The sequence below is a fragment of the Halichoerus grypus genome, chromosome 6 (genome assembly GCF_964656455.1).
Source record: "Halichoerus grypus chromosome 6, mHalGry1.hap1.1, whole genome shotgun sequence".
Lineage (NCBI taxonomy): Eukaryota > Metazoa > Chordata > Mammalia > Carnivora > Phocidae > Halichoerus > Halichoerus grypus.
Window position 1 is genome coordinate 10,619,407 of NC_135717.1, and position 8,148 is coordinate 10,627,554.

An 8,148-nucleotide genomic window follows, 5' to 3' on the forward strand; every position below is an offset into this window, starting at 1 on the left:
CACTGGCTTGGGGCCAGGGATGTGGGTTTTGTCTGCCCGGCTTGGGGCTGTAGCCTCAGAGCCTGGAACACTAGGTCTGGTCCCACTAAGTGTTTATTGAACGGACAATGGCATGAATGAATGGAGGCAGGGAGAAGCATTGCTGGTGGGGCAAGACTCAGTTTCTCCATCTGTAAAATGGAAGGGAGTGGCCTGGAAGATCTTAAGCTCTCCTTTCAAGTCTACGATCCCATGTTGCCATTGCTCAAAACAGACCTGAGATCCCCTTTGGGGATTTGTCCTCAGAGGGGGAAACAGGCTCTGACTTTTCCACGCCCATGGCTTGGATTTGCGAAACAGATGACAGAATGTTCTGTAAGTCTGCTGGTGTGGTAGGGAGAATCTGGGCTGGGAGGCAAATCTGCGCCTCTGGACTGGAGTCCCCCCCTTTGCCAGAGGGGCCCCTTCAGGGCCTCAGTTTCTATGTCTGTAAGATGGGGACAATAGTGTCACCCCAAAGAGCTGGAAAGGGTGCTGGCAGGAGCCCTTTGTAACCCGTGTGGCACCCGGTAAGTGCAAAGGCATGTGACCACCTCGGGTAGTCACATGAGGAGTGACCGGCTGATAAGACCTTCTTCACGTGTGTCTGTTCCTCTGACTCAGAAGGCTGCTGTCAAGGGCAAGTTCTGAGCCGAGGGACGGAGGGGCCCTGCTGGGGACTCACAGATGAGCGAGACACACATTCTAGTTGGGAGGTGGGGGAGGTTATTGTCAAGAAACAAGTAAAGATGTGCACACGCTCTGAAGACAATAAACCAGTGTGATTTGATGGGGATTGGACGCTCTGAGGTCAGGACCAAGCAGCCTGCTGGTAAAGATCTGGAAGAAGAGCCCACGGGAAGAATGCAGGGTGAACACAGGAACTAGAAGTGGGTGATGGGCTACTTTCAGAGGCAGTGAGTTTCCCACTTTTCCCACAGTTCCCCACAGTGGGAAAGAGGCCACAGGAGTTAAGTGATGGTCAGGAGTCGTAGAGGGGTCTCTGGTGGGAGGTTAGATTTGGGAAGTTGGGGGTAAGAGCCAAGTGTGGGGGCTCCTTAAAGTCTGGGTTTAGACTTTCCCTGGAGCCCAGAGACCCCCAACCTACTCAGGGTCCCAGGAAGGGGTGAGTCCTGGGTGTGGAGGCTATGGGCTGCTTAAGTGTGGTGGGGGTGGAAAAAAGAAGAGAGGGAGGGTCAAGAGAACTTAATGTGGGCAAGAGGTATCTTTTTCTGGGGCTCAGGTTCTTTCTAGATCTTTCTCTAGTCCCTAGGTGAGCTGACCTTGAATCTCCTCCCCTGTGTTTGACAAACAACACTGAGGACCATGGGGAGTCACTAAGGTTCTTGAGCAGAGAAGGAGCCCAATCAAATGGCTGTCCACTTGGCCTATTCTGAGGGGGGCCAGGCCTCAGCCACCTCCCTTTCTCACACTTTCCACAGGGCTGCAGGAAGAAGAGATTGCTCTGATTCTTTGCTGGAGATGCCCTTCCCACGCACTCCCTTGCACCCCCATAACAAAGGATTACCAGTCCCCAAAGTGCAGTAGACTGTCTTAATGTAAACAGTCATAGCTTAATCCTCACCAGCCATTGTCCTGATCTCGGGGCAGGGTCTTCTTTCCCTGTTGCTCCCAGGGCCAGGAGACTGAGGGACCAGATGCCAGCCTCTCAGCTGCAAATCTGTACTTAGACACCAGGCATGACTCAGCTCCACCATAGTAGAGTATAGGATATAGAAAACCAGCCAATCAACCAACCAACCAACCAACCAACCAACCAACCAACCAACCAAACAACGAACTAACCAACCAACCAACAAACCAACCAACAAACCAACCAACCAACCAAACCAACCAACCAACCAACCAATCAACCAACCAACCAACCAACCAAACAACCAACCAATCAACCAACCAACCAACGAACTAACCAACCAACCAACAAACCAACCAACGAACTAACCAACCAACCAACCAACCAACATTGCAGCCTAGAGAGCCAGGCTGAGCTGGATTTTGGCCTCTACTCCCTTTTGTGCTGTGCTAGTTACATCTTTTTTCTCTGCTTTGGTTTCCTTATCTGTAAAATGGGCATAACGGTGTCTCTCTCACAGAGTGTGAGTATGTGCATGTGTGGGGGATTAAATGAAAGAATGCCTTTAAGAAGGCACCCAGTGCTGTTCCTGACATACAGGAGATGCTCAGTAAATATTTGTTGAATGCATGAATGCATGGAGGAACAGCCCTTTGGCAGCCTGTGGCCCCTACTCTCTATGGCTCCGCATCTGATGGCTCCCCTTGGTGAAGGAGGAGAGGAAAGAAATGGGTGTGTCCAGGGCTTCTCCTTGGTGCCTGTATGTGTGTTGTTACATCGGATCCTCTGGAGAGGCAGGGATTCATACGACCATTCTGCAGACGGCAAGGCAGAGGCTAGGGGAGGTTAGGAGAAGAGGAAGCTCTGGATACAGCTTTCCTTGGGTCTCACAAGGGCCAATGCCAGGACCGAGCTCCTAGAGGTACCTAAGGAACACTCACTGATTGAAGTCACCGTGGTGACAGCAGGGACACCATCCCCTTTCTTGTGCCGTCATTGGGCAGGGCTAGGGCCAGGGCAGGGGGCCACCAAGTCTTTCCTTCTCTCTCTCCCCCCATCACGCATCATTTCCTCTCATGGCCTCCTCCTGCCTCCTCCCCCTTCCTACAAACTCCTCAGCCTGTGCCCCTCCAGCTTTTGTCCTTTTTTGTCATAATCTGTGACTGAGGACAGCCTGTGTAGCCTCTAAGAAACCAAAGGTCGACACTGTGGAAGACAGAGGAGGAGGGGCCTCCATGTCCTTATCACTCACACTCCTGGGCCTCAGTTTCCTTATCTGTAAATAGGGCTTGTTGTAAGGATTTGGGGTGGTGTGGGCGGGTGCTGAGGCCAGGCCTGACCAATGGGAAATGCCCAGCAGGTGTCACTTGTGATTATGATTATCATTTTGCCTGTTTCTGAGGCTGGCCTTACTCCAGCTCTTTAGTGTCCTGGGAACTGATTCTGGAAAGGGTTAGGGCCTGAGATTCTGAAGGTGTGATTTTTGAGTAAATTGTGCCTCAATTTCATGATCACTAAATTGCAAGTCTCTGGATGGCTGCCTGGCCCAGGGTGGCTGTCGGAAAAATCATAACCGAATCCCGGGGAACTCACACAGAGCCAAGTTTGGATTGTAAAGTCAGGGAGGGCAGGGTTAGGATGGCGTGTGCCCTTCCTCACAGTGACGTTCATTCAAGGCTTGTGGGATGACTGGCAACTGGCATGTGGGGGGTGGATCCTGGGGGTTCCCGGGTGACCCCAGATCCAAAGCAGCCCCCGAGATCCTTCTCCGCAGATCGTGGGAGAGGGAGCTGGGTCCGGGGCACCCTTTTGGACATTGCAAGGAGGATTTTCTCTCTTGGGAGGGAATCTGCTCTCTTTAAAATCCTTTGCAAAGATGCTGGGCTGGCTGGTGACACATTAGCCACGTTGCAGTGAAAAGAGCAATTTATCAGGGGATGTTCCTTCCAGGGATCCAGAGCCTTTCAGAACTTGATTGCGGTTAATGCACCAACCTTTCCAAAGTGTTTTATGGCACTCTCAAATGAGATAATGAAGCCCTTTAATTTACTGTTCAACTCCCAAACAGAGTGAGCAGGTCAGGCATCCTCCTTGCCCCAGGCCCGCAGAGGGGGAAGGCTCAGGAGGCCCCGTGCATCCAGCGTGTTGTCATGAACTTCTCCACTGGGGCTGCCCAGCCCCCAGTGGGAGGTGGCATGCAGCTCTGGGCAGCCCCCATCTTGTGGCTTCCTTCATGTGTATCCTCAAGCAGATCACTTACTCTCCTGAAGCCTCCATTCCATCATCTGCAGAATGGGGATGATAACACCACCATGGCTGGGGTGTGGTAAGATTAAGGACAGTGCCTGGCGCCAGGTAGATGATCAATAATTGGAAGTTGTCATTGGGTAGTGAAACGGAGCCCCAAGACCCAAAGTTCTCAGAGGAAATTGTACCTGCTGCTGGTCCCAGGGAACGTTCCCCAGCTGATGCCACCTGCAGCAGAGGTGAGTTGTCCCCATGGAGCCTTGCCCAAACCCTAAGTTCATAGGTAAACGAAATGTTTTGTTGTTTGAAACCACTGAGTTTGGCACGGTGTGTTTCACTGCCATAGACAACGGATACAGAGTTCTTCCCGTGTTCTCACGCATTCTCCTTCCCTGGGACTCAGACCTGGATCCCTGGGGCTGGGCCCAGGATCAATCGGAGGGACTGATCTGGCACTGTCTACTTGGGTCTGACACTTCTCTTCCTGCAGGGGGAGTCTCTTCCTGGGAAGCTCTTGGGTCTTTCTCCCTGACAGCCCCCTGGGGGCAACTTCACCAGTCCTCTGGAATGGACTAGATATCCTTCATTTTTGGAGGGCCAGGGTTTAGATTAAAGCCAGGACACCCTCTCCTCGATTCTTAGCCTCCACCCCTGGCCAGAATCCCAGTTATTTTATGAGCGGGAAAAGCATGGAAATGGGAGACTGGGTTTTGGATTTTCCAATGCTTTTCAGGCCGCTTCCCGGTGCTACGTGCAGAGGCCGATGCTCCAGAGAGGTCCCTCTGTGTCTCAGTAAGGCCCCAAGTCACTTCATCACCTTTTCACAGACTGTACACCCAAAATGATCAGTAAGCATATGAAAAGGGGCTCGACCTCATTTTTAGCAGGGAGATGCAAGTTAAAACCCCAAGCATCCCCCAGCTATGATTATCTGCAAAGGCGCGTTGTTCAGACCACCTTCCATGCATTCGTGGCCTCAGTGTATGTGGTCCCACCTGCCATTTTGGCTAACTGGGGACAAGTGTGATGGGCCATTCCGGCTCTGATGCTCCCTCTGAGGCTAGGGGAGGCACATGTCCTCCCTCTTTTGCTCCTGCTTCCTTCCTTCCAACAGGTGTTGATCTCAAGAGCACTCGTTAATGAACATTCTGTGTGCTGAACACCATTTCTGAGTCTGTTTCCTGGGGAACCTCACCTCTGACAACCACAGATCCGCTAGAATGGCTAAAATACTTTGAAAAAAATCACACAATTTTATCTATCTAAATTGCTCACTCGTTCTCCCCAACAGGTAAAGCCCTATCCTGTTTTTCACGTTTTGAAACTTTATAAACCGGAACTAGATCATGCACATAATATGGTCAGTTGATGTTTTTTCCAGTTATTTAATTACGTTCTTTGTAAGAAATTTAGAACACCAATTTGTGAGGGTAAACTTCATTTGTGAGAGAAAACACAGAGCGGAGGTAGCCCTGAAGCTGAGGAACAGCTTTGATTTTTGGCCGAATTTTCGAGTCCACAGCTTTCTGATCAACCTTGCGCAGCTCTGTAATCTCGTGTTTCTCTTTCTCGGTGTCGAAGATCTCACCCTCCTGGTGTCTGGGCTTACGCAGCTTCTTCTTCTTGAAGGAAGCATCAGTGAGATGTTTGGGGATTTTCACACTGCTGATGTCAATTTTGGTAGAAGTAGCAATGACGAATTTCCGGTGTGTTCTACGCAGAGGAACTCGATTGAGGGACAGAGGTCCGGTCACAAGCAGCAAGCCACTGCTCAGTTGCTTCAGGAAAACTACCCTCTTGCCTCTGTGGTGCCCAGTGAGGGTGATCAAAATGGTCCCGGGAGTGATACTAGCTCGCAGCTTTCTCACGTGCTGACTGAAAGGTTTTTCGCCGTGGCTCATCAGCTTTCAAGGCACATCTTCAGTAGGGTAATACCTAGGCATTTTGCGAAGTTTAACCACTCGGGTACCACCGTTCTTGTCACCACCAACTGGTTTTGTGACAATAGCAAGAACTTTCTCCTACTTCTTCTTTTCAACCCTGGATTTAGCTGTCGAATACTTCCTCTTGTACAAGGCCATTCTGGAATACATAGCCGATCGGGAATATCTGCCCATTCCTCTGACAAGGACAGGGTTTCGGCTGCAGTGGGGCTTCCCCTTCTTTGGCTTTTTAGCCTTGGGGTTACCCTTGTTAGCCTGCCACTGACATCAGCCTTCTTAGCTTCAGGTTTCTTCTCCTCAGTATCCGGCTTCTCAGCTTTTTCGCCCACCATCTTGCAAGATGGGAAAGAAAACTTGGAGTTCTCCAGACTCAGACTCTCCAATTTACTGGAGGAATGGTCATCATGTCAACAAACGGTGCTGGAACAACGACATCCGTATAAAAAAATATAAGAAGCAATTAAAAATAACCATGATTACCTATATCTCACAACTTACACAAAGATTAACTCGAAATGGATCCCAGACCTAAATGCAAAACCTAAAATTAAGATATTTCCAGAAGGAAACAAAGGAGTCAATCTTTGTGACTTTTGGTTAGGCAAAAATTTTTAGGTATAGTTTCTTTTTTTTTAATTTTATTTTTAAGTAATCTCTGCATCCAACGTGGGGCTCGGACCCACAACTCTGAGATCAAGAGTCCCACGTTCCACCAACTGAGCCAGTCAGGTGCCCCTTAGATATAATTTCTATATCCATGGGGTATTGGAGAAAAATATGCTAAATTAGATTTCATCAAAATTAAAAGCATCTGATTATTTATTTATTTATTTGTTTTCAAAGATTTTATTTATTTGACACAGAGAGAGAGCACAAGCAGGGGGAGTGGGAGAGGGAGAAGCAGGCTCCTTGCTGAGCAGGGAGCCCGATGCAGGGCTCGATCCCAGGACCCTGGGATCATGACCTGAACCGAAGGCAGATGCTTAACGACTGAGCCACCCAGGCGCCCGCATCTGATTTTTTAAAAAGATTTTATTTTATTTTATTTATTTATTTATTTATTTTAGAGGGAGGGAGGGGCAGAGGGAGAGGGAGCCCAAAAAGGGGCTTGATCTCATGACCCTGAGGTGATGACCTGAGCTGAAATCAAGAGTTGGATGCTTAACTGACCGAGCTACCCAGGTGCCCCTGATTATCTTTTTTTTAAGTTTATTTTTTTTTAGTAATCTCTACACCCAACGTGGGGCTCAAACTCATGACCTCGAGATCAAGAATTGCATGCTCTTCCGACTGAGCTAGGCAGGTACCCTAAAAACATCTGAGTTTCAAAAGACACTTATGAAAATGGAAAGACAAGCTACAGACGGGGAGAAAAATATTTGCAAAATACACGCGATAAAGAACTTGTATCCAGAATATAAAGAACCCTTGAGACTCTATAAGTAAACAAATAACCCAATTAAAAATGGTCAAAAGACTTGAACACACCGTGCAGCCAAGAAGATATAGGGATGGCAAACAACCACATGAAATGATGTTCAGCTAATAGAGAAAGGCAATTAAAAACACAATGAACTACCACGAGACACCTGTTAGAATGACTTGAAAAACAAATGAACTTGACAATACCAAGTGCTGGTGAGGATGCTCTAGAACTCTCATACAAAATTGTACAGAGAAGTGGGAAAATGGTTCTACAGCTTCTTATAAAACTAAATATATACTCACCAGATGATCCAGCAAGTCCACTCCTGGGTGTTTATCTAGGAGAAACGAAAACTTATATATGCAAAAAAACCAGTCCACAAGTGTTTACAGAAGGGTTATTCACAATTGCCCATACTGGAAACAATCCAATTGCACTCTAACTGGTGAATGGATGAATACATTGGTACATCCATACAATGGAATACTATTTAGCAACAAAAACCCTTGATACACACCATAACATGGATGAATCTCAAACACATTATGGAAAGTGGATGAAACCAGTCTCAAAAGGCTACATACAGTATGATTACAGGGTTTGGGGGCAGGGGGACAGGATTTGGTACCTACAAAGGAGCACCTAGGAATTTTGGGGGGTGATGAAACTATTCTATATCTTGATTGTGATGGTGATCACATACTGTATGACTCTGTATTCAACTTACGGAACTGTATGCCAAAAAGAGTAAATTTTACTGGATGTAAATTATATCTCAGTAAACTAGGCTAAAAATATTGAACTTAAAAGCATTTTAAGTAAGTGGTATGGTACTATATGTATACTTCTGCAACTTATTTTTTTGCTCACCATTAATGATTTTTGAGATTTATGCAAATTGACACAATGTATATAATGAT

At 47.7% G+C, this 8,148-nt stretch overlaps 1 pseudogene; it reads right to left on the reverse strand.

Annotated features, from left to right (window-relative positions):
* Window positions 1–5,248: 5,248 nt before the first annotated feature.
* LOC118548655 (large ribosomal subunit protein eL6 pseudogene) lies at window positions 5,249–6,134 on the reverse strand (annotated as a pseudogene).
* Between the last annotated feature and the right edge of the window lie 2,014 nt (window positions 6,135–8,148).